This window comes from Tursiops truncatus, chromosome 1 (assembly GCF_011762595.2).
Source record: "Tursiops truncatus isolate mTurTru1 chromosome 1, mTurTru1.mat.Y, whole genome shotgun sequence".
NCBI lineage: Eukaryota > Metazoa > Chordata > Mammalia > Artiodactyla > Delphinidae > Tursiops > Tursiops truncatus.
Window position 1 is genome coordinate 36,604,645 of NC_047034.1, and position 25,583 is coordinate 36,630,227.

Here is a 25,583-nt window from a genome sequence, read left to right on the forward strand (position 1 = left end):
AAGAATTTTAACAGCCCCCAGCAGTCCCCAGGTGAGAGCACTTCCTGTTTCTCTTGCAGACCCTCATGCTTTCTGCCCCATGGCAGCCACTGAAAGGCTCTAGGGACAAGGGGCACTCCCCATTGCTGCTGCCTTGTCCTGCGTCAGGGAGAGCAGCCATTAGTGCCAGGTCAAGGTGCATTTTTTAACGCTGTTTCCAGAAGTTGCGATTCCCCCAAGTTCAAAAGAGTGGTCCTCTTTACTAGCAAGCCTGGCGTTGCCTCCCTGAAAATGTGCATGTAAGACAGTCACAGTCACCATCCAGGTCTGCCACTGTGATGGGCCCCAGTGAAGGCCATTGGCCTCTAAGATGCAGCCATAGATTTCCTGCAAGGTGTGCCTCGTACGGCTTCATTTCCTGTGTGTCAGAGGACTACCTTTGACTAACTTTGCCAGGTATAGGGCCAAAGTATGGTATCCACCTAGAAAACACCTTCCTTGGCTCCCTGCTGTTGCCCAGACAGACTCGGGACTGCTCAGTGCCCAAGTTCAAGTCCTCCCAAGCTGGCTCTTCTGTCTTTCTCTGGCCTCCCTTCCTACCTCTTCCCGGGTGACCCCACTCCTAACAAACTGGTTCATTTGCCGAGTCCCCGAAACACCTCACGCGGTTTTATCTCCGTGGTCCCCTCTCCCTGGAATGCCCATCTCCACTTTCTTCTTTGCCTGTCTAAACCCTGTCCATTCTTCAAAACCTCAGGAAGCCTCTAGGCGCTCCCTGTCCCCAACGCCTGTCTTTCCTCCAAAGTCAAAAGTTGCTATTTCTAGCACACATTGATTGCATGGTAGTGTAGGCTCTCTTTTTCATGTGACTATCCTATCTTCCCATTGCAGTAGAGGCTCTTTGAGGGCATCTTTGGCATCCTGTACAGGGGTAGCATGATGCCTTTTACTCAGTACTGCACTCAGTCTGAATCATGGAGAGCAGGGGAGAGGGAAGGGGGGATGCTCATATGTTTTTCTCACCTGCTAGGCTGCTCTAAGCCATGGCTGAAATACACTTGGCTCAATGATTTGTCATAACTGATCTTTGGGAGGTAGTGAAGAAGGGAGTGAACCATTTGGGAAGGATCCTGGCTGTGTTGTTCGTCTTGAGCCCACTGGGTGAAGAGCAAATGTCATTGGCTAGGTGGATAAGGTGGGGAGAAGGATGGAGAAGAGTGAGGAGATGCCAGCTCTCCTTTGAAGAATGCCCCATGCAAACAGGGTTGGTGCAGGAAATGTCTTGGCAAGAAGCCGTGAAGCATACGCTATCATCGATCACATGAAAAGCACGTAATCATAAATGGACAACATAAAGTGATCAAAAGCAGAGTGGGTGGGGTGAGATCCCTCCAGGAAGGTTTCGGAGCAGGGCTGTCCTATGAGGAGGTCAAATCGCTGTGACACATGTTGCCGGGCAGCGGATGCAGAGGCTTCGGAGGCAGACCTGGGCGCAAGTCTTGCTCTACCACTTACTAGTTCCCTGACCTTGAACATGTTATTTAACCTTTTGGAGTCTTAGTTTCCTCAACTGTAAAAGGCCACCGCACAGGGTTGTGGTGAGAACTGATGAGAAAAGAGATGTGAAAGTGTTTTGTAAATGCCACAGTTTTGAATAAACACCAGTTACTCTTATTTCTGTTTTTGGAGAAACACTGTACAAGGGCATCATCTCCTTGGCAACAGTGTCTGCCCTGGATGGTGGCGTCAGCCAGGTGACGGGGTGGTTCTTGTGCATGGAGCTTGGGGACCCAGCTCCCAGCTCCCCAGACCCAGGCTTCTGGGGAGAAACTGGGTGCTGCTGGTTCTAAGCAGCCATTCCTCCAGTCCCCCGGGGCCCCATGCTACCCAGGGCACACCCCCTCCTCTCAGGGCCCTGAGAGTGATTTAAGGCCACTTCTGCCACTCTGGGTGATTTATCCAGGTGCCCCTGGAAGGAAAGAGGAAGGAAAGGAGAAGAGAGAAAAGCTGGCCCGTAGGACGAGGAGATGCTGAGAACTGTTTGTACGGGCTGAGCTCCACATTTTGGGGGGCTCTTCCTCTGGGTTTGGTCAGCACGTCAGATGAAATTCCTCTCTGCTATCTTCCCTACCTCTCCTTCTTTCTGGGGCTTTTCTTTTTAATTAATTAATTAATTAATTTTTTGGTTGCGTTGGGTCTTCAATGCTGCACGTGGGCTTTCTCTAGTTGCGGCGAGTGGGGGCTACTCTTGGTTGTTGTGCGCGGGCTTCTCATTGCGGTGGCTTCTCTTGTTGTGGAGCATGGGCTCTAGGTGCGTGGGCTTCCGTAGTTGTGGCACGTGGGCTCTGTAGTTGTGGCTCATGGGCTCTAGAGCGCAGGCTCTGTAGCTGTGGTGCACGGGCTTAGTTGCTCCATGGCACGTGGGATCTTCCCAAACCAGGGATTGAACCTGTGTCCCCTGCACTGGCAGGCAGATTCTTAACCACTGCACCACCACGGAAGTCCCTTTCTGGGGTTTTTCTGAATCAACAGCCTCCCTTCGAATAAAAAGCTGTAACTCCTTTTTATAAGGAAGCTTCTTAAGCAGGCTGTGTCCCCACCCTGTACCTTCCCACCTTCAGTTTCTATTATTTTTCTCTCTTTGTCTGAGACTCTGAGCTTTTGCAGAAAAGATCCTGAGCTGTCAAGCAGCCTCTCTTAAGTAACAGGCGCATTCACACTCGCACACACTCAACGGAGCAAGGGAACTGCGGGTGGCGCTGGTTAAGAGAGACACATGGAGACTTTGGGGCGGCGGGCACTCTGGGCAGAGGTGTGTCCACTTATGGGGCTTGTCTGTGCCAAAATGTAGTGCATCAGCCTGAAGGACCCTTAGCACCTGGGTGAGCAGGGAGGCAAGAAGAGACTTTTCAGGCCCTTGCGGGAGAAGCGGAGGGCACAATTATCGGGGAAGCTGACCCCAGGAGAAGAATGTGCTGGGGGGGAGAGGGGGAGACGCAGACCAATGTAGCGTGCGGCCACCTGGGCGGGAGATGAGAGACTTTTCGAGTGAGGATCTGGCCCCCTATGATGAATGGGGTGTGAGAGAGGAGCCTGGAAAAGGGTAAACAGCCAGGAGGGAAGCAGGAGGCTGGGAGGCGGGAGGAGAAAGAATGTTGAGGTCAAAGAGCAGAGAAAATGCTCCTGGAGTGATTGATTCAAGATCCAACTTGCTGCCCAGCCTGGCAGGAGCACAAGTGCTCAGGGACGTGCTTGGCCGGTCTCCCCTCCCGTGGCTCCGCCCAGGTACCAGCAAGTCCGCTTCCCCCAGACCTCCGTCACGCCCTCTGGGAAGTCTTTTTGATGTTTTGTCCTGAGTCTCCAAGGGACTCCGCTGTAGTATAAACTAGCATTTGTGCAGCGATCTTATAGTTGACTAAGAATTTCATGTATGTTATCCCATTAATGTACCCCCATATGCAAGCCTGTGAGAGAGAGAACAGGTCAGCATCACCACTTCACCGGTGAGACTTAGGTAGACCTGAGGTGAAATATTTTGGAGAAGGTACCTGATGTGGAAGTGGGCCTTGGACTTGGGGCTCCTGGAGTTACACCTGTCTCCCTGCTGCCCTTCTGGCTGGAGTCCAAGTGATATCACCAAGGACAGACCCCTGACTCCAGAGATCAGCCTCCCTGCAGGCAAGCCAGCCTCTGGCCATACTTGGGATATACTGTCCCCACTCTTTCAGAACGGGAGTGCAGTGCAAGGAGCTCAACTCAGGCTTGAGTTCTTGGGGACACCCTGCGAGAGAGGAAGAAGACAGGCTGGGAGCTTGTGGCCCTCCACCGAATGCCACTTAGCTCCTGCCCAGCCCTGGGGAGGAGCTGAGGACTGGAGATGGCCCAAGGGCTGGCATGGGTGGTGGCAGATGGAAAGAAATCAGAAGCAGGGCTTTGTAGGGGGAGAGGCTGGCCTACCAACATCCCCTCCCCACCCAACCTGCTCTTGTCAGTGGCGCAGAAAACTATTTGCCGACTCCCCTTCTGAAGACCTTGCTTCCACAATCCCTGCAGCTTGGCCTGAGATCGCAGGCAGCTCCTACCTGCCTCTAACTTGCTGTCCCCCATCTTCTCCCAGCTCTCTACCCTGGCTCTGCGGTGCTCTGATTCCCAACCCTGGCAGATCACTGATTAATTTAGGGCTGTTTAATAACCCTTCTATTTCGATGAAACAAGCTGTCTCGCTTTCTTTATTTTTAACACCGACTTTTCGTTGCTCTGCTAAGCATCTCACTGCCATTTAAATTTCTCTGTCTCCAACCAAGCTGATAATAGACTGGAGTGAGCAGCTGCTTCCGTCCTGTTTATGACAATGATTAGAAGTTAGAGCTTTGCAGGCAGAGAGCTGACCAAGTCTCAGCGCACGCGGGTCTGCCCCTGCTTGTAGACCGAGAGCTCATTTTAACACGATTAGGACAATTCTGGCTCCAGGGGAGGCCAGGGCTTATCCCAGCCCAGCCTTCCTGGCACCCCGCTCCGAGGGGAGTCACGGGGATGAAGGTGTGAGAACCAGCTCTGTTTACTGTGGAATTTAGGCCTGCAGCTGTGGGTCATTCTCACGGACCTGACACTCATCCTCACTTCTCAAAAGAGCCTTTTCCTCCACTGAATTCACTGAGCAGCAAAAAGAAAGACTCAAGGTTAGAGGACTGGGACGTGGGTGGGGACCTCAGCCATCCCTCTTATACCTTCCACACGGGAATCCCTTCTTGAGACCTGGTCATCATCTTCCAGTCTCTGCTTGAATTCCCCAAATGATGTAGAGCCCATTCCCTCCCTAGACGGCCCCTTCTGGGTTGCATGGCTCTGGTTCATCTCTCTCTCCTGGGCTCCTGCAACACTTAACTTGCATGACCATTATTGGTGTGTATCCCCTTTTCCCCTTGCCACACTGGAAGGTTCTCAAGAGCCACGATAGCCACTGGCCTCCCTCCCATAATACTTGCCACATAGTAGATATTCAACAAACATGTGTGCAAAGTAAATCATGTTATGCCAACGCCAATCTCCTTGCAAGTAGTGAACAGTACCTTTCTTCTGCCTGGGCAGGCTCCTGGTGAAGCGGCCTCTTTGTCTCTACCTGGACAAGTGTCCTGCCTCTTCCTGTCCTCAGGCCACAAATGGCCCTCAGGAGCCAGGGCCCTGCTATTTCCTCCAGGCCTGTAGTGACTACACAGCTGGCGGAAACCTTGGCCAAGGAGGCTGGGGGCTTGTGGTAGAAGCCAATCAGGTGGCCTGGACCAGGTCCTCTGGATCCCAATTCCGCCTCGCATCTCCTCTGGGTCAGCCACGGCTGCCTGAGAAAGCTCGCAGGTGCGTGGTAGGCAAACCCTGGCCGGCCCAGGCTCCCACCTCCCGCTCTGGCAGCCTCCCAGCCAGCACAGTCTGCAGGCGGCTGCTCGGGTCATTGTCTCACCCTCTTCAACTTGTGAATGCAGAGCCTATAGAGACCGCCACACAAGCAGTACCCACGCTGCCTCTGGGGAGGGAGGGGTGGCTGGGCTTTGCCAGGGCCATTGACTCTGAAAAGAGCAAGGCCTGCGGTGGATGGAGGAAAGCTGGCTGGAGCTACTTAAGGCAGGGGGGCCTTTCTACACACTGCCCAGCGCCACAGAGAGGGATGGGGGTGTCCTAGGGCCGGCGGACTGGCAGAGCAGGGGAGACGTCACTTCTTGGGGACGCCCGCTCAAACCCAAGGGAGAGAGATGGGGACAGCGCTGAGCACAGGGTTGGGGAATGAGAGAATGGAAAGAGAAGGTGGCCACATGGGCACGTGGGGAGAGTGTGCTGGGCCAGGCCGGGGCAAACAGACCTCCTCACAGGTGGACACCATGACTGGCCACTCACTGTGTGACGCAGGGCAGTCTACTCTCCCAGGCTGGACTCGGCTGCCGCATCTATGATGTGGGGCTGGGTAAAGCTGTTATCAAATCCTCAGAAACATTTCTCAAGTATTCTACATATAACACCCGTTCTTTTGTAATTCAAACTGTTTTCTTCATAATATTCTAGAAAAGAAACTCAAGGCATCTTGTCACACTCATTTTCCACCGCTGGCTCTTGGACAGTGCTGTCTAAGGCACAGGGCTCCCCTCCTCTCATTGCCCCCTTCCCATGCTCTGTGCTTCCAACAAGGGCAAGGCTCCGTGCTGCAGCAGGGAAGGCCTGGGGGAGTTTCTTGGGCTAGCACAAGATAGCTGATGCTTCTCCCCAGACATCTTGCTATGTTCTGCCCAGGGGTCAGCGCTGGCCAAGGATCTAATCCCTGAGCTCCAGGGTCCAGCTGGGGCTCTGGCCCCAGTTCCTGCTGATGCTTTTCATGCTGTGTCCATCCCATTCATATCCATACTCCTAGGAGCTCTCTCTGCAGAGAGATGTAAGCTTGTTTGCAGGCAGGCAGCTAGGGGTCCGTCAGCTCCGCCCCTTGCCCTGCCATGGGAGGCTGACTCCCAGAAAAATGCCAGCTTACCAGTTCTGTGACAGTATCATTCATCTCTCCTCTTAGACTTGAAGGCATCAAAGCCCCAAGGGTAGCAAATTCAGAATTCAAACTCCAGCCCCACTGGTTAGTGCTAACCCCAAACCATGCATGTGGCCCCAGTGCCAGGATCACCATTGGTTTTCCTCTCAGTTTCCAGTCTTCACTGAATCTTTAGCCCTTCATCTATTTTTACATATCAAAACCTTTAGCACACAGATTTTCTTTAAATAAAAATCTTATTTTTTCTCAGAAAATTCCAAACAAATTCAGAGACAGAGAGAGAGAGAGGAGAAAAACACCCCTAGCTTGGCTGTACTCCTGCTCTAAATTTTAGAATAATTTTACACATTTGCAACAATTGTCATTTTTCCAAATGCCCAAACACTATCTTCCCATGCACGGCTTCAGAAACAAGGGCAACTGAGGGCGCTTGGGGAGTCACGGAAAGCATTCATTCCCATTGTACAGATGAAGAAACTGAGGTGCTGGTGCGGGGCAGGCAGCAGTTCTCCCTGAGTGTCTTCTGTCTCCCTCTTATCTCCTTCCCGGGCCCAGGAGCAAATGGAGGGTGAACACTGTTCAACAGGTGAGAAAGCTTTTAGGAAGAGGGAAGAGCTACAAGTGTGAAGGAAGGCCCTTTGTTCCCATGCATTAGGACCTTAACCTGACGCCAGACTCTTCCTGACCATCTGTTCTGACCCCTCCTGGCTGGACTAAGCCTCCTGCGGGAGGGTGCCGGGCGTGACTTCCCAGCTTCACAAGTGGCTCAGATGGTTTTCTCTAAGTCTCTCACAGCTGGGTTCTTGGGCCCAGAACCTGAAGGGCTTCACACCCTGGGGGGTCACTCGGAGGGGGGCATTAGACTTGAATTTTGTTAATTTCTGGATAAACTTCAGGGGGTGTTTGCCTAGCAGAAAAAACCCTAGTGGTGTCAGTTTTAATTTCACAGAGAATCAAGGGACTTGCCAGCAAGGTCTGGGCCGCTGAAGTGAGGGTAGAGGGCTAGTCTTGTCAGGGGACTGACCGCCTCTCTCCTGGAAAACATCACCACCCACCAGCGTGGAGCAGGGACCCAGACCTGGCAGCGCTGGCTGACCCACAAGGCTCTCAGGTCTGGGCACAGGGGAGGAGCCTTGTCCTCCTGTCTGGCTTTGGCCAGGGCTCCCGCTGAGAACACCCAAGTTCAGAGAACAGGCTCTTCTCCCTCAGGTATGTTTGTAGCTCAGGAGAAAAAAATGGGAAGCTGGGGGAACAATCTGGGGAGGTGGGAGGTCAGAGGCCAACGTAATATTTACCCAGCCCAGCTGAGGCCTTTCGCTTTTATGAAGCAGGAAACCACTTCAAAGCGGCAACATCCCCTCTTGTCCCTTCTGTCTGCCCGCTGGTCCTCCTGCCTCTACAGGGCAGGCAGGGCTTTCTCACCCACCTCTTCCTCTCCTCCTGAACCTTCCACCCTCCATCCCTTACAGGGAGGAGTCCTCTGCCCTGCCTCCTGCTCAGAAAAGTGCCATGACCTGTCCATATTTGCAGAGCAATTATGACACCTGGGTTCCCTGACATTCTGAGCCATTTTGTCCCTGGATTTCTCTTGTCTACTCTAAGAGTCAGTCATCTACCACTTGGGGACATGGGGAAGGCACTGGGGTTACAGTTCCTCACCTAAAGCCCTCATTCTACCACCAGAACAGAAAGCAGAAACTGAGGCTAGGAAAAGGCCCTGGAGACTAGAGTCTAGTGGTTCTTTACGTTTGCGGGGGGCGGATCACAAACTCCTTCTCTTCAGAAATACACACACACACACACACACACACACACACTCATACTTCTTAAAAAGCACAGACTTTCAAAGGTTTCAAAGGCCTCTTTAAGCCCAAGCATGCATCCTGGTTCTGTCCACCCCAGTGCCAGGTCTCCCCCGCCCCAAATTTAATTTGGGGTGGCTCGTGGAGGGCGTTCTCCTGCTCAGCCATGGTGAGGAGGAAAAGCCGAATATTTTTTCTCTCTCAGGTTTGTTCCCTTTAATGGGTTCCTTCAGATAAATGTGGTGCACTAACGGCAGGTTTCCAGACACTTCAATGTGAATACAGATGAGTAATAACGTTTCCTGATGAAGCACAGTGGCGTCCATGCGGCCAGCTCCAGGGGACCGGAAAGGGATGCAATTTACATAGAATACACGGTGAAAACCCCTTGGGAGGGTGCTACATGGAGATCTTGCTCTAGGATGTTGACTAATAGAAAACAACTACAGTGGTGTCATTTTGAAATCCGTGGAGGAGGATGAGGAAAAAAAAATAGGGGTACTTCTGAGAGGGTGAGGAATATGGGAGAGCGTTAGACAGTCATTCTTGACAGGGAGCTATGAAGTTCTCAGACACCCGAGCCTCTCTCCTGGAAACCTACACCTTCCGTTGACTAGAGCAAAAGCTTCCCGGAGCTCCACTTCCTCTGACACTCCCGACATACTGTTAACTCCATTCTGCCTTACATTAAACTTCTGTGAAGGTACATGGCTTACGTAATGCTCCCTCCCCCCAGGATGCTCTTAAGGGTCTTAAAGGTAGGATCTGTTACCTTTTCATCCTGGTACCAAGTGTTACACGTTCCTAGCACTGCATAAGTGATGGATTTCTACTTGATTAAACCCCAATGGATGGCAATTCCTGTTTTCAGTACAAGCGCAACAATTCACGTATGAAGATTAAACTCGGAGGAGTTGTTTAGCTGCTCGACACCTCTTTTTTCTATCCCTCCATACCCAAACAAGACACTAAGGTGGGAAGGGAAGCTTGTAGATACAAAAATACTAAAAGTTTAGCTCCCCAGACAGCGCAGAGAAGCAGTGGAGGTGCCTTAGTCAGGGCCTCCATCTTCACTCTCAAAGCTTCAGAGAGAAATTGTGCTGGGGGGTCACAGAGGAGAGGGGTTCATTCATCGGCTAGTCACTCTGAGCCCCAGGATTCCTCCGCCTCTTCCTTCTCAAAGACACGTTGAACTTTGCAAGGGCAACTCCACTTTATCTCTCATACCGAAAGTAATTTTAGCCAAGGAAAAGCAGGATTAGACTTTCATAATATGATACATTTATCTTGTTTTTCTTTTTTCTCTGCTCTCTCCTCCCTCCCCTCCCGCTTTGACCTCAGGTAAATTTGAGCCAAAGGGAAGCCATGATTAAATATCAGATCTGAAGAGATGCTCCTTTCTGGCCCACTGCCCATCCCCAAGCTTCAAGATTTTTCCCTTCCCCTGTTAGACAGTTATTATCTCCTCAGATGAGAAAAACCTCTGGACTCTGTTCTCTCCATATTGTCCTCTGCTGAAATGAAAGGGGGAATTATAATTCAGAGAAAGGCTCCCACAGAGAGTATGAAGACGAAGATTAAATCAGTGATACAGCGTTGACATGCGTTCAGTTCCTGAAAGGTCTCTTTTAAAATGTCTCCTCAGGAGCACTTTTGCCACCACCTGAGAGTGTTTTGCAAATTCGCATTTAGGGAGCTGGGAGAAGGGAAGGCCTATGAAGGTACCTTGGGGATGCGCCAAAACTTCTACTGCTGATAAAGAAAGGCAAGAGCCTCCTGGCAGGCCAGGCCAGCCGGCGGGCCAGGACTTCTTGAGAATGCCTGCCCCCTCCTGTCTCCCACCCCCAGGTGCATCCTGCCTGCCACGCAGGCCTCTCCCTGAGCTGCTCACCATGCTGGACTGCACCTCCTAATGCTGCAGGCGCCTTTCCCGCTCCCCTGCAACCAGACGGGCCCAGAGGTCCCACCGGCGAAAGGACCCTACCAGTTGTGGTCTCTGCGTAGCGACAGCTGGGAGTTTCTAATATATCTTAACTATTTTTTTCTTCTTAAAAAAAAAAAAAAAACCCAAATAAGCACAAAAGCCAGTTTAGGGCCAAGCCTGGTTTTCACGAGTCCCCTCTAGTGGAGATAACCTGCTACTTCAGCTTCCCAATGCAGCCCAGAGGAGCCTCCCCTTAGGGCCTGGGAAGACCAGAAGAGCCCCTCAGGCCTGGACTGTTCCTTCCCACTTGCTTCCATGTCTGTTCTCAGCTCTTCTCGCCACATTTACACTGTCAGCCTTTCCGCCTTTATCTTCCTTTTCTGTCACCTTGCCTCTCTCCGCCTATCTGTGACTTTCTGCATCTTGACTTGGGTCTTGCCACGTATGCCTTCGCTCCTGTATCTTGGTCCGCATCTCTGGTCCGTCTGCTGGTTTTTTTTTTTTTTTTCCCCGAAGTTCAGGGCTCCAGGTCGGAGGAGCTGGAAATGCTTTGACAAGGCCTTGGAGAGAAAATGGCCTATCTCAGAGGGCCAAGGCAGGGACCCTCGCGGAAATCAGGCATTCCCGGAGAAGAGGGAACTTTGGCCAAAAGCCCCTCCTCGCCTCCATCCCCCAAGCAAACTTGGGCCTCGTGCGGTGATGTATAGGTTTGAAGCAGTCTATAAGCTGAGCTCAGAGCTCTGGCTCTGGAGTCCTGTGTGAGCCCAGCTCAGCCCGTCCATCCACTCTCCTCCCTAGTCTGCCTGTCTCCCCGTGGGACGTGCATGCTGTCAGGCAAACAACTGGCAAAGCCTGGGTGAAGGGACAGCTGGCAGGGTTTGGGAGGAGGATGCCGGTGCCAGGGGAGAGGGAGAGAAAAGGGGGAGTGGGGGCCAGGACTGAGCTGGGGGCCGAAGGGGAGAGGGGAGACATGGCGAATGTCCTGTGGCAGGGAGAGGTGGGCATGGGGATCACTCGCTGCTCCTCTGGGTTTCTGAGAGTATCCTTCCACGCAAGCAGGAGACAGGGCCAGGCCAGGGCAGGGGTTAATGGTTAACCAACTGTGGGAGCAGCAGCCTGTGCACTGCTGGGGCCTTTTCTTTCCTCTCTCCCCCATCCCTTCCCTCCTCTCCCTTTACACTTGCCCTGTAGGGACACTGCTCCCCAACAAAGAACTTTCTCGCCTCTATTTCTGCCCTTGAATCCCAGATGGAACAGTAGGGGTTCCATATGCCCAAAGGCCAGGAACAGGGCCCTGGAGAGCCTGAGGGCTAAGGCAGGGAGAAAGGGGGTGTCCTGTTCTTACCATGCATGCCTCCTGGCCCTTAGGACCAGCTGTTTGACACACACAGCCCGTCCCCTCCCCGGGAAGAACTGCCTTTCTCTGTCTCCACAGGGCTTACCTTTAGAAATGACCAGACAAGGAGGGGACACACCCCCAGCCCTCATTTACTCTAATCAGGCATGAAATCTTTGTAACTAAGTGAAAAACACTGTTTCCCATAAGGGAATCAGTTCCATTCACTATTGTTGGAACAGAGCATCTGTGAAGGGGAGAAATATTCACTTATAATGAATTGATAACAGACTGGCCCTGGGTGAGGGTGGCAGTGCTGGGGGGAGGGGTGTGTGCACAGGCTGTAAAACTACGGCACCTCAAAGCCTGCTTCTGCCACTTTCCCTGTGGACAATCCTGACTTATCCGTAGTTAACAGACTGTAGTAACACAATGCTACGGTCTCTTTATGAGCAGAACGGGAGTGGGGTGGGGGCTTGGCTTGGAGTTCCTCGCCTCTCGCTGTGCCATGATGGACAGAGTATATTGGGTCCCAGTCTGTGTGTATGGAGACAGCTGTGTGGCAATGCAGGGAGACAGCTGGGGGGGGGGGGTCGCTGCTGGAGATGGAAATCGTCTGCCCCCCCGCCCCTCCCGCACCAAACCCCTTATCTTGGAGAGGCAGCCATAGCAAAGGAGGCAGGATAGAGAGTATAAAACCCCCAAACAGTGACAACTCCAGAGCCATAAATATTTCATGATACCTGAACAGGTGAGTTTAGGCTGCTGCCAGCTGCTGCCTTGTGTATTTAACTGTGTCACTGGTTTCCCATCCTGCTTGTGTGTTTCCTTGTAACATGCCCATGAAATAAAGATGAACAAAATCACCAGAAGTATTTGGAAATGGGAAAGGGGCCTGGTAGAGAAGTAGCTGTTCTTCGAAGGGTTTCTCTTTAACCTCATGTTAAGCACAGACTCCACTACAACAGATGGTGAACTTTTACCTCCATCACACCTGCAGCTTTGGATGATCAAAAGGTTGGAGGGGGAATGTTCCCTGGTGCTTTGGGGACAGGGGTAGGTATTCAGGGCAGCTGTGAAAGCAGGGCTACCAACCTTGTAATGACACGGTTGCTTTGGGGTGATGGACATGGGACACCACCATTTACTCATTTAGACTGGGGCTGAGAGGCCAACCAGCTCCCCTCTGGCCTGCTCCAGGCTATGAGGGACCCCGGTCCTGGTCCTTACATCCTGTCAAAGAGAAGGGCCAAGTGGAAACCCCTTGGCAGACTCGTGGTCCTGGGCAGAGGGGACCTGCCTGCGCTCCACCGCCTCGCACCCTGCTGCTCTGCAGCAGCATATCCACTGCACAAGCGCTCCAAACGTCATTTCCATTTAACTGCTTTGCAAGCCAATTTGGCCCATCCTAATGCAATTTGTTGGGACAGTGAGGGAGCGGAGAGGGCAGTCTGCACTGCCCTTCCTTTATCAGCGGGTCCCTGAAGAGGGTTGGCTAGAGGGCTGAGGGGAACCACTCTTTCAGGTAATGCTGGCAGTGAGGGCAGGTTCCGGGATGAGGAAGGGTTGGGCGTAAGCGGAGATGTCAGGTGGAAGAAGGGAAAAGCAAAACAACCTCGCTAGGGTATCTTGACAGATTGCTCTCAGTTTCCCTGGTTCCCTACCTTCCCACCTGACCCCCCACCCCACCTGCAGGCCAAGGAGGGGAGATCATAGGTAATTAATTCAAAAGGTGCTAGATGAGGGGAGGGGGAAATTAATGAATTCTTCTCTCCTCTTGCCAGGAGGTCAGAGGAGAGAGGGCTGCTAGCAGCTCCTGGAGTGTTCTGGGGTGTCTGCACAAAAGTTGTCCGTTTCAGTTAGGAATAGCTGAATTCCTCCAGCCAGTGCTATCTCTTCCCTGGGCTCTGACGCTCTGTTGAAGGCCCCAGAATCCAAAACCTGCCCAGAGGGGAGAGTGAAGTTTCAAGGTCTGGGAAAGAAGCCCAGAAGGACAGGAGCCTGCTATTGTGTGGGGACTGGTGTGCGGGGGAACTGAATCTGACTCCCAGCTCCCAGGACGTCCAGCCCTGCCCAGCCCAGATACTCATCTTGATCTGATGCTCATGAACCCCGTCCACTGTGCTCATGGATAGGGGATGAATGGCTCCCCAAATTTCTGTAGTTTCCTCCAAGCTACTGGGTCCCCAAGCCACTGCCTCAAGCTGGTCCTGTCTTATGTCCCTTGTATAGCCACTACTAGGATTGCCACTGTTACCCTAGGATCTTAGAACCCTACAGGAGACCTGATCATATTTCCATTGCCCACTTCATGGGGCTCTCATTTCTAGAGACAACTGACTTTGAACCCCAAGTCTTTTACTTCCACCTCCCCCAGTATCTCTATCCCTCCGAGCTGAGTTTGAGTAGGTAGCTCCTTCTAGGGCAAAGGTCATGCCAAACAGGTGGACATTCGTCAGGGAACTGGGATGGCAGTTTCCGGATGACTTTCTCTCTTTGGCCATCAAGACCATGATTAACATATTTACAGAGACTACCTGTGGGATGGATAAAAAGGGCCAGAATTTTCTAAGATCCCTACATCACTTGTGGGTTGGGGCAAGAAGAAGCCCAAGAAAGAAAATATTCTAAAAGGGCTTATAAGGAGCCTCTCGGACCCTGGATAAGCTCGTCCTTCAACACCCAACCCTCTCCTGAGGCTCAGACCAGGGGATCGTGCTTATGGGTGCTTCACCACGAGGGCGCACAGAAGGGGGCATGGGGCACTTATCCCATTCGGTGCCTTGGTGTCGTTCCCTGAGCCTCTGGAAGCCGCGCATATGAGGCATTCCCCTTTGATTCCCAAGTCCCCTGCTCCGAAGGATCAGCCAGCGGCCTCCAGGGACTCCGGCACCAGAGTGAACGTCCCCAAATTGAGCGCCGGCCACAGTGGCCCAGGCCCTCCTGCCGGTGCAGTGCCTCAGAGGGCCGCTTTGGGCTGCAGCTCTCGGGACAGTCCCGCCGCCCCCGCGCTCCCCGAGCCTCAGCTTGTAGGCAGGTGCGCGGTGGAAGCGCGCCGTGGAGCGCCGCCCGCCAGCAGCCCAGCGGGGAAGCGGGGCTCCGGCGGGGAAGCCTGGGCTGGAGGCGGCGGCAGGGAGTCAGCCGGCACACGCGCGCGCGCCGCGCTCCGGCCCGCGAAAGTGGCCGACCCCGCGCGGGGACTCGCCGGCCGCAGCCGAGCCCAGGCGTTCGGGGCCGGGACGCCGCGGAGGAGGGCGCGGGGGGAGCCGCGGCGGGGCGAGCGCGCTTCGGGGGACGGGGCGGAGGGCGCCGCTTACCCAGCTCGGAGACGTCGGTCTGTCCTTCCGTCCCCGATCCGGCCGCTTCGGCCGCCGGCTGCCGAGGCCGGCGCGCTGCCCCTCTCGCTGCCAGCAGCTCGCGATCACGGGAACGACCAAATCCACATGGAGTCCAGATTCATTAAAATCCACGTCAAGCCCCCAGCCACTTATCTGTATTCCTGAAGTGGCCCCTCGGTCTCCTGTCCGCGCGCCGCTCCGTCCTCCGCCGCCCCGTAACAGCCCTGCCGGGCTCTGACGCCGGCTCGCTGGGGGAACCGGGAGGCGCCGAGGGGGCGTGGGGTGGGTGGCTGGCGGTGTCTCTCCTTGGGAAGCGGCAGAGCCCCGGCTGTCTTCAGATTTTTCCAGCGCGACTTTCCGGGCTCCTCTGACATCAGCAATCGCGGCGCTTCCTTCCCTTCTTGCTCCCGGGTTCATTCACAGTCCCATTTCCTCCGGGAACCTGGCTCTCCAGATCTATTTCGAGGTTCGCTTCGCTCGCTCCGGCGCCCGCGCTCCACACCGCTCCCGAGCTTGCGGGGTCTCTCTCTGGATCGCCTGCCCTCTCGGCTGAAAAATTCCCAGCAACTGCGCTCAGCCGCCCTCCCGCTCCAGTCTGGCGCGGACGCTCCGCCCGGCAGCTCCGGCTCCCGCGGTGGTGGCGGCGGCGGAGCCCTGAGAGCCGGCCTCCCTATATTACCATGCAGCTCATTATCATAGAGGCCGCGCGCGTTAACCCCCTCCCTGCCGGCCGCTCCCGCCCGGGCTGGGGCCGCGCCCGCCACTGGCACAGCGCGCCGCAGCCAGCCCCCTGCCCCCTCCCCCGCCCGCCCGGTCTTCCTCCTCCGCCAGCTGTCAACAAAGGAGAATCAGGTTGGGCATCGGGAGGCCGCTCCGCTGCCTCCCTGTGCGCGGCTCAGCCCGGACCCACCCGCCACCTTAAGTGGCAAAGGGGGCAACGCAAATCCTGCTGGGGCCTGGGGATTTGGGTGGAGGCCTGAAGAGCCCGGCCGGCTGAACCCCCGGTGCGGGGAGCTCAGGACGCCGGCAGAGTGGGAGAGGTCAGTGGGGACGTGGGCTCCCCCTCCCTGAGCATCACCTGTCACCGCGCACATCCTGCACATCTCTCTCTTCGTCTTTAATCTGAGGGGTGAGTGGGGAAGAACCGGCCTTGGCTGATGAGGTTAAGAAGGGGCTCTCAGAATTTACCCGAGCAAATTTCCCTGCTTGTGAATCTCAAAAAGCCAACAAGCTGTCAAATGAGGTTTGAAGTTGTTATTAATTATAATTTTTATAATGCGAAGATGAGCCTTGCTCTGAGTCGCAAGCTTCCAGCTCTGTGAGGGATCCTGGGCATCTGGCAAGCGGGGGAGGCGGGGACCAGTGGGGAGCTTTCTATATCCAGACCTAGGGGGCCTATCTGGCAGGGGAATCAGAGAGGCGGCGGTAAAAAAAACTTATTTTAATAGCCTAAGGTGAGAGGTGCCTGGATTCTGAATGGAAATGCCTCGGTGTCTTTATGACCAGTGCTTCCATGTCCTATAGAATCTCAGTATCCCCGTAGACTCTGGACGCGGCTTTGAGAAACAGGCCTGCAAGCTAGATCCCAGCGAGTTCGCAGGATCTGCGCAGTCCCTGCTCCCGATTAGGGCACAGGCGAGTTTACTCAAAACATCCAAGTATTCTGATGAGCTCCCTCTACTGCCCTCTCGTGGCCACAGTCCTCAGTGGTATAAATAGAAAGAAAGAAAGAAAAAAAACCACTCCGGAAACCCTAAAGGGAGTCGCAGGGAATTCTCAGAGCAGCAGGGGCCTTTAAAAAAAAAAAAAAAGGGAAAATAAATGTAGACTCACCGGTTGTCTTGCACAATCACCCATTCAATACAGTATTGGGGGGAAATGTAAGATTTACTTCAGTCACAGAAATTAGCTAATTCTTCCAAAGTTCCTTCCTCATTGTTAATTAGCTGACATTTGTCTTACTGTGACTTTCACTGGTTATTCCTTGTTGTGCCCTGTGCAGCCGCAAAGAATCTAAGCTGTCTTTCCTGATCCATTCCTACTCTTTTCTTTGAACTTCTTTAGCATTTATCGTTGGCACACCTCCAGGCAATTATCAAAAGTTACCCTATATTATTATTTATTTCTCTTTATAAGTTGATCTTGTCTCTTCATCCAGACAGTCTTGTCTACCACCCTATCTTTGGTTAAACCGAATATAAACCACAATTTATTAAGGAATATAATTTGAAGAAGATGGTAGAAGATTTTGCAACATTTCTCTTATTTGTTTGATACATGGAACATTGATCTGGTCAGCTCCACCCAGGACAGGCAGTGGTAGGGTTGGAAATACCTAACCGATAAAGCTTGAAGCTGAAAATTAGGACCTTCTGGTTCTCAATCAAGTGCTGCGTGACCCTGGAAGAGGTTACATCTCTTCCCTTTGCCACAATTTAATCATATCTCGGGACTATTTTAATACAATACCATTTAAATAATTTTCTAATACTACCTCCCTACATGTGGTTCAGAAATCAACCCTAGAATGAAGAGCAAGGAAGGTAAAATTAAACAGACTCCTCTACTCACCACATCCTTCAACCCAGCCTCCCTTCCCCTTTTCAAATAAATAGTGAAGAGAAAGAGAGGGAGGGAGAGAGAGAGAAGACAGGTAGGAGAACATGTTGCAGGCATGACACAATGTCACCCAGTTTGTACATTGCCACTGAACTCAGGCCTGAGGTCTGAGTCCTGTGAGATTATGGGGGTTCCTGCGGTCAGCATGACAATGTCAAGAACACTACCAGGTCTCCCGGGAGGCACCCTGTTAAGTACCCTTAACATCTCTGGGCCTCGGTTTGTCCATCTTCAAAATGGGGATTCCTACCTTCAGTCTTCAGAGAGTTGTGGGAGTTAAAATAGAAATATGTAGAAATGTTAGAAGAATTAATAGTGTCATTAAAATGGAAAGATTTGTTCATATTTTTAGTCCTAATAGGCTAAAACAAATATGGATCTTATTAGTCACACACATAATTATAACAATATATCTTGGGAATAAAAAAAGAACAACTTAGTTTCATGGTGTGTATTTAGATATAACATCCTCTGAGGCAATGGCAATATACATGAGCCTTTGATCTTCAAAGGTGCTCTAATAACCACATCTTTTTGATCACTGTGTATCCATTCATTCATTCATTCCACAAATATTATTTATTAAGAGCAACTTTATTCAATTTTTTAAAAATGGAATTGTACATAGTACATGATTATCTCTTCCACACGTATTTTTAGAGAAATTATGCTAATAATCATGCTAATAGGCTCTATGCCCTCAGACCTGTCTATGTCTTTCTGGGACCTGAGTTTTCTGGTATCTAGCTGGTCTTTGATGTCTTCTTTTGCATCCTGTCCAGCTGATAGCAGACGCATGGCCCCTGGGGACTCATCAAGACTCTGCCAGTGCCTTGAAGTTCATCCTCATTTCCATCAGGGGGAATGGTCACAGCCCAGCACCGTTCTGCACACGTGGTGGGTGTTTAATAAGTGTTTATCAAACGGATGGATGGATGGATGGATGGATGGATGGGGAGATGTTTGTCTTATGCCAAATCCTCATCTTTGGAAAACTGTAGCAAGCTCAATAGGGATCTCGTCCATCCCAACCCACCCACCTCTGAAGTCATGGTACTCCTGGAACCTCACCCCTGCAAAGTCATCTGTGGCTGCTGCATTGTCATCCTGAGCCCCAGGCCCCCTCTTTGCTTGTAACTAGATGGGTAACGTGGGGAAGAGGAAAAGAAAAGCAGGAGAGAACAGGGCCATGGCACACTCTGGAATGGAGCTGAATTTTTCCCGGGAGAAATAAGTATTTCTCCTGCAGAGGCAGGTCTGGCCGAGCAGATGTCCTCAGGCCTGAGGAAGCCTGAGACTCTGGGGAGAATAGGCCCAAATGGGCACCCAGCCGACCCCCAGGGGAAGTCCTCTCTCTGTCACAGCAGCAGCTCCAGCTCCACAAATAGATGCCAGTACAGTAGCTCCTTGGATCACGGGAGGTATTTTTGGTGCTGGAAGGCAGCCACACTTTGTCAGGCTTTCAGCATTAATTCTGCTCCCTTTCAGAGGTTGGGAGGGTGGCAAGCCAGCAGTGTTTAGCATGGGGATGCTGCCTGCGAGTGTGCTCGAGCATACATTTAGGGTGCCTTGAGTGGCATGGGGGCTGGGCTGGGGGCTGTGTGCCTGGAGCTGTGGGCAGGTGGCCAGCGTCAGTGGGTGATCTTTGGGTGGTGTGCGGTTGTTACCAGCCTTGCATCTAGCTCCCGAAGCTGAGACCACTGATCTACTTCTGCTCTCAGAGGCACGTCCTCTTTCATTTGCCCTGACCCCTAGCCTTCCACATTTCAAGGCAGGGCCGCCTTCCCCCGTGGGTGGGCCCTTCCGTCTCTCATCCCCTGCCTCACCTTTACCCAGCAGATGCGACCAGGCAGGCACAGTGTAGAAACAGCAGCCTCCTTCCCCCACCCACATGGAGGGAAACAAAGGGATTGGTCTGACGGTCCAGCCCTGAGTGTGTGGGCCAAGCCCTATGAAAGGAGGGAGGGATGACTGGGTTGCCAGAGGGCGGGCCTCTGGCTGGGCGGTGGGGACAGCGGTCCAGGACACAGCCGCAGGGCACCTGCTCCAGGATTCTCAGCCCCATACATACAGATGTCACCCTCGTCTCTCCTCCCCTCTCATCCCTTCACAAAACCCACGTTCCTGTGTACTGTAAACAGTACAAGCCTGTTAAGACTCCAAATCAAACAAGGTGGGATTTCACTCCTTTCTCACTAGACCTCCCACAAGTGGAGCTTCTGTGCCTCTATCCCTCGCCCTCTTTCCCTAACCCTCCCTCCCTCTCTCCATCCATCTAGAATGTTGCTCTGGGAGGAGAATATTCTCTGGGAGGGTCAGCCAACTACAGCCCTAAACTTATGTGAACAGGTCTCTGGAACCATCTAAAGACTCCTGCGTGTCCCGGGTGAGAAGGCTGCAGGATGCAGGAGGTGAGTGTGGACCACCGGGCTTCAGGTGTGAAATGTGAGGACTGGGTGAAGGTCTCAGTTCGGGGACATGACTCTTGCTGCTGCTCTGTGCCTGGCACTGAAGGTCTGAGAAAGGGCCTTCCTCCCTTATTTTTTCTAAGAGATTCCAAAAAAGGAAACATGCTACCCATTAGGTCATGTAATCCCTGGCTATGCCTCTCAGTGCCTCCATTTCCTCATCTGTGAAGTGGAAATAATATCCCTGGTTCCCGCATACGCTGCTTCACAAGAATCAAACAAGAGACTGGCTGTGAATCGGAAATCATGACATATTTGTATAATGGGGATGTTGTCTTAAGGTTCCAGAAGTTCCTTCCAAAGCCAAACCTTCTTCTTGACTCAGCAGTTCATTCTCTTGTTCGGTTTTTTTTTTTTTTTTTTTTTTGTGGTACGCGGGCCTCTCACTGCTGTGACCTCTCCCGTGGTGGAGCACAGGCTCCGGACGTGCAGGCTCAGCGGCCATGGCTCACGGGCCCAGCCACTCCGCGGCATGTGGGATCTTCCCGGACCGGGGCACAAACCCATGTACCCTGCATCGGCAGGCGGACTCTCAACCACTGTGCCACCAGGGAAGCCCTCTTGTTCGGTTTTTGAGGGAATCAGCTGGGTTCCTAAGAGATACCCCTCTGCTTATTGGGTGGCTGCATTGTCTCCCCATCACTTTGGGGTCCCTCCACCTCTCCCACGCCTCCACTGGAAAGTGCTGCAGACCAAAAGATTCTGCCTAGTTACCTTCGACGTGGAACCACAGGGAACACCCAGGCTGGAGCTGACCCTAACGGCTTGGCAGTCCCCATAAGCCCGCTCTTCCCAGGCAGGCAGAGAGGAGCTGAGATGCCTGGGGGAACACCCTCAATTGTATGGGAATCAGAATGGCACGGACTCTCACTGCCTGAGATGCATTATGAAGATGCACTTTTGAGGTCCTTCTCTGCTCAGCAGGCCTCACCAGACACACGCTGCCCTCCCTGGCTCTGATGGCCCAGCCTGATTCAGATGACTGTGCTCTCAGAGCTCTAGCTGGAGCTGGGCTGCCCAGCTTTCCGAGGATGCAGTGTCTCATGGTGCAGGCACAGCCAGGGCCTTCTGGAGCGGGAGTAAGACAGACTGGAGGAAGCCAGTACAGTTTGTTCCTTCAAGATCAGAACCTATAGGAAGCACCCACTTTCATCATATAGTGGTAAGTGCTAACATGCATTGGGTGCTCACCCTGCTTCCGTCACAGTGCTTGGCAGTGTGCCCACATGATGCTGAATTTTCACAAGTCCAGTCTTAGTAGGTATTATCACCCATTTTACAGATGTGGAAACTGATGATCAGAGAGTCAAGCCATTGGTCCCGAGGTCACCCAGGTAGTATGTGGCATAGTCAAAATTTGAACATAGGCATATCTGACATTCATTTTCTCCAGTTTTGTCCTCTTCTGAGGAGGAAAAAGTGGTGGAAGTGTGGGAGTCCATTCTACACATGGCGGGACACGGGGGGCACCGAACCTCATCCCTCTTCTTAGCACTGAACCGGCAGTGGCCCTGAGCTCCTACAGACTCATCCCAAGTCCAGCAAAGCGTTGCTCAGCATTGCTGAGCTTCAGTTCTACTGAAGGTCAGGAGCTTCATTTTCTCTTACAAAGGAGAGCATGTTGCAATTGTTATCATGATTATTATAAACAATCATACTAATGAGCTCAAGTCTCCTCTGCTTTGCAGGGTGTGTGTGTTTAACAGCGAGACTTGGCCCAGAGGAAAGAAGTTGCCAACACTTGCAGATCTCCACCAGCTCATGTCACCTCTGCCCCGCACAACAGCACATGCATGGCCGCGCCTGCCTTCCAAGATAATGGGATAATGGGTGCAACGTGCGTCACCCACCCCTTAGAGAGAGCACGCCGGTCGGTCTTTGTGGACTCCACGGGGAGCAGGGCAAGCAGACACCGGTGTCTGCCTTCTCCTGTATTGCATCTGTACCCTACAAACCCCCAACAGAAATGAATTTACATCTCCTCCTAATTAGGGGAGAAAGGAAGACAAGAATGATAGTAGAAGAATTTCTTCCTACCTCTGACTGCAAGCTCTTCAGGGACAGAACATTAAGCTCTCCCTCTGTCTGCTCCCACCCTTCTCTCTCCTGACTGATACCTGGAGTACCTAACACAGTGCCAGGCCCTCCCTGGGACCGGAGCCGGTGTGTGATGAGAGTGATGAAGCGGGGCTGGTTGGAAAAGCTAGACCGCGCCAGGACGCTTGTCTCCGGTGTGCTGGTCTGCTGTGAGGCAGTGCAGAGCAGTGGCTGGGGGGGTGGGTAGTCTGGGATGCCTCAAGCCAGACGCGTGGGAGCTGGTCCAGGGCCCTTTGGAGGGGAGGGTTGGGGGTGGAGGGATTGGGCGTTGCCCGGAGGAGGCTGGTAGGGAGTAAAGTTCGTTGCCCACACTGCTTAAATAAATCAAATGTCCTGGCACGCAGATGCAAGCGCCAGTGCCTGCTTCAGTGCTGTAAGTTTAGAGCAGGGTATGAACTACTAGGGTCTAAATAGAAAAAGTCAGAAACGGCGTAAGTCTTGGCAGACAGGAATCAACGGCGTCATCACCAACATCATGAAACAGTTGATAATCACCAGGAAAAAAAAAAAAGACTTAAATGTTGTTTCCTATATTCTGAGTTTTGAATTCCTAGAAAGTAAGATCCACACATTTCCCTCATAGTCAGTTTAAGGTTAAGTTCATTTTTATTCCTTTTGTGAAATACACTCTTGCGGGTTATTCTGGGTGGTGTATGAGATGGAAAGGAAGATCGAGAACAAAAGTAATTCTGTTCCTGTCCTTCTCTTCTGACTCTCCTCCTCTTTCTCTCTGGGGTCACAGCACTGATTTTTGTGTATTTGTGGGGTTTTTTTTTTTTCCTCGTATGGCTTCTATTCACTCAGAATCAGTATTTGAATGGCAAGACTATTATTTCCATAATAAAACAGAGGTTGGACCCCCTCCCCCTTGGGTGACAGGCGACCTGGATTCTAACCCTGCCTGTGCTCTTTCCTGGCCTCCCACAAGTCCTCTCCCTCCTTTTGGTCCTGGTTTTTGCATCTGTAAGAAGCAGGAATCAGGCTCCACGCTCCCCTCTCTCCCCCCCGCACTGCCGCCCTGTCCTGTCATCACTCCGACTCTCTCCTTGGAGAATGGAGCGAGGACATTGGACCCTAAGAAGCCTTCTTGTAGTAGCTAAGGAAGCCCAGTGCCTAAGACATCACCGAGGGTGTATGCTACAGGGCCACAGTTGAGAAAAAGGATTTTGCCTTTGGATTGTCTCGAGGTGGATGATTTCTCTCTCTGCCTGCCTTGATAAACTCTTCTGTTCACGATGCTGGCTGTTATGAATCTGAGTCATGGGTGGCTCCAGCCCCTCTGATCCATTCGGCTGATAATATTTCCTGACGTTTCCAAGGCCAAGAGTATGGGATGATCGGGTATCGTAGATTTACTTTACCTCCTCTCCTCTTCCCCCACCCACCTTGCTCTCCAGCCCCCTCTCCTCCTTGTGGAATTCCTATCTTGTTGTGTTCCGCAACATCCTGGGATGACAGCAAATCCCATCCCTGGCTACCACCCAGGCCTCCCGGAGAAGCTGGAGAGACCAAAGCCTTCTGTGGTCTCTTGGGGACATCGCCCCCCCTGGTGGAATGACGGGGAACTTCCCTGGCTTGGGAAAAACCGGGCAGCCTGGCAGCCTTACCTCTGCTCCACAGTTTTCCATGTGGCTAATAATTATTACCCTGTGTTAATCATGACAGTGGAATAATTGCAGGCCATTATTTTGAAATGATAGGCTCCAGTCAATGACTACTTATGACAGCAAAGGGGAAACATCAGCTCCGGGGAGCCCCCATGTAAATGGGGAGTTGAATGAAAGATCAGGAATAATGGAGCATGTATTTAGTTCCATTTTCTTCCCTAAAAGGGCCCTGTCAGAGTAATTTCCCCTTCCGTGCATTATACCTCGCCATTATTTACAGTATCTTCTTGGGAGAATAAAGCAACACCGGCCCCCTCCTTCTCATCTCCCCTTCCCTGCCTGGCCCTCCCCCTCTCAGCCCCACATCAATTGTGTCTCTTTCTGGAGTTTGGCAAACACAGCGACTTCTTCCTGCTGTGCTTTCAGTGGAGCTGAAATGAATGTGGCTCTGGTTATTTTTTTTCCCCCTTAATCATTCTTTTTCTTTTTTTGCTGGAGAGCATTTTCACGAAGCACAATCACAGAGGAACAGAATGTCCTGATGTTTGGGTGAACAGCATGCATTGCTTTGCTTTTTCCTTCCCTTGAATAAAAATAACACCCCATAACCATAGCATCAGAGGATTTACAGGCCGTCTTTCAAGGTTCTCCATAACCTTGCCCTACCCTCTATGCTCAGTCTTATTTCTAATAACCCCTGTCCACCCACCCAGGCATACTGGTTCCCTCTGGGTTCCTTGAAATCGCTAAGCTCGTTTTCTCCCCGCGTTTCTGCCCATGTTCTTCCGCCCATGTTCTTCCAGCCGTCTAGAATGTATTGTTCCCCTTCCTAACTTCCCAGAGCCTGAACAGTCTTTAAGACCTTCTCAAGACCTTTTTCTAAAAGGTCTTTTTAAATATATCTTTTTAAATATATCTTTTTAAATATATCTTTAAATATATCTTTTCCAACCTATGCTAAGGGCACTTTATGCCCACAAAAGGTTAATAATTTGTAAACTTGTTTCTATTCATTGTGAGCTTGTCCTAGAGAAGTCCCTGGGTGCATGTTTGCTGAATTACTTTCACTAGTGGTTTTTGCCATTTATACCCATTTCACAGAGGGTAAATGTAAAGATGTTCAGAAAGCTTAAGTCACTTGTAGATCACACGTCCAGTTACATGGCAGAGAAGACACTGGAACCTGGGTGTTTTCATTTCAAGTCCAGGGTCCTTTCCATTTTGCTATGCTACATTCCTGTTGCAATCTCCTCTAACCTCTCCTGTTACTCGCCAGTGTGCTTAACTTCAGAGCTTCATATTTTTCATCAGATTGTAAAGTCCTGGTGGGCAGGGGCCAGACTTTCTCTTGTACCTTACCTTGGAAGTGGAAGTTCCTGATCAATTTCCTGTAACCACTTCACCTCGACTTTTCTCCAGTCTGTCAAAACTGGCTAAATAAACATCGTGGAGCCAAACTTTGGAAGGCCTTGGTTCCGATGCCGGAATATTCTGTGGACCTGGATTGGCAAACACCTGTGATCTGTGCTCCTCTGTCCAGCCCTGCTCCACTGGGTCTCTCTTTCCTACATGGGACATGATGACACAAGGAATGTCAGGAGGCCGAACAACTCCTCCTTTGTGACATTAGAGATGCATTCAGATTCACTACTACTGGTTCTACCAGCAGGGACAGTCCTCTCTACCCTGTTGACTGATGAGCTTAGAAGAGACCCTTTGACGGAAGAACATGCCAAATGGCTTTGCAGTTTCTGTAGCCGCCTCAGCCCAGGACCTGTGTGACTCACCTCTGTGCTTTTGAGGAGCTTCAAAGTCAAACGAATGCTTACTTCTCTTAATGCAATAATATTTAACAGTTACTGTTAATAATTAATGTAATAATGTGTACAGCAA

At 51.9% G+C, this 25,583-nt stretch overlaps 1 protein-coding gene and 1 long non-coding RNA gene across 2 annotated transcripts in view; one reads left to right on the forward strand and one right to left on the reverse strand.

The window, feature by feature from the left end:
* Positions 1 to 15,546, reverse strand: part of PLXNA2 (plexin A2) — a 221,460-nt gene extending 205,914 nt beyond the window's left edge. The window contains exon 1 of the mRNA XM_033852877.2: positions 14,879 to 15,546. The gene's annotated coding sequence lies outside the window, so the exon portion shown is untranslated. The remainder of the gene's footprint in view (positions 1 to 14,878) is intronic.
* Positions 15,547 to 18,305: 2,759 nt separating this feature from the next.
* LOC141279151 (uncharacterized) lies at positions 18,306 to 22,243 on the forward strand. Its single transcript, XR_012333008.1, has 3 exons — positions 18,306 to 18,415; positions 19,868 to 19,929; positions 21,675 to 22,243. It is a non-coding gene; the product is annotated as an uncharacterized lncRNA (long non-coding RNA).
* The last annotated feature ends 3,340 nt before the right edge of the window (positions 22,244 to 25,583 follow it).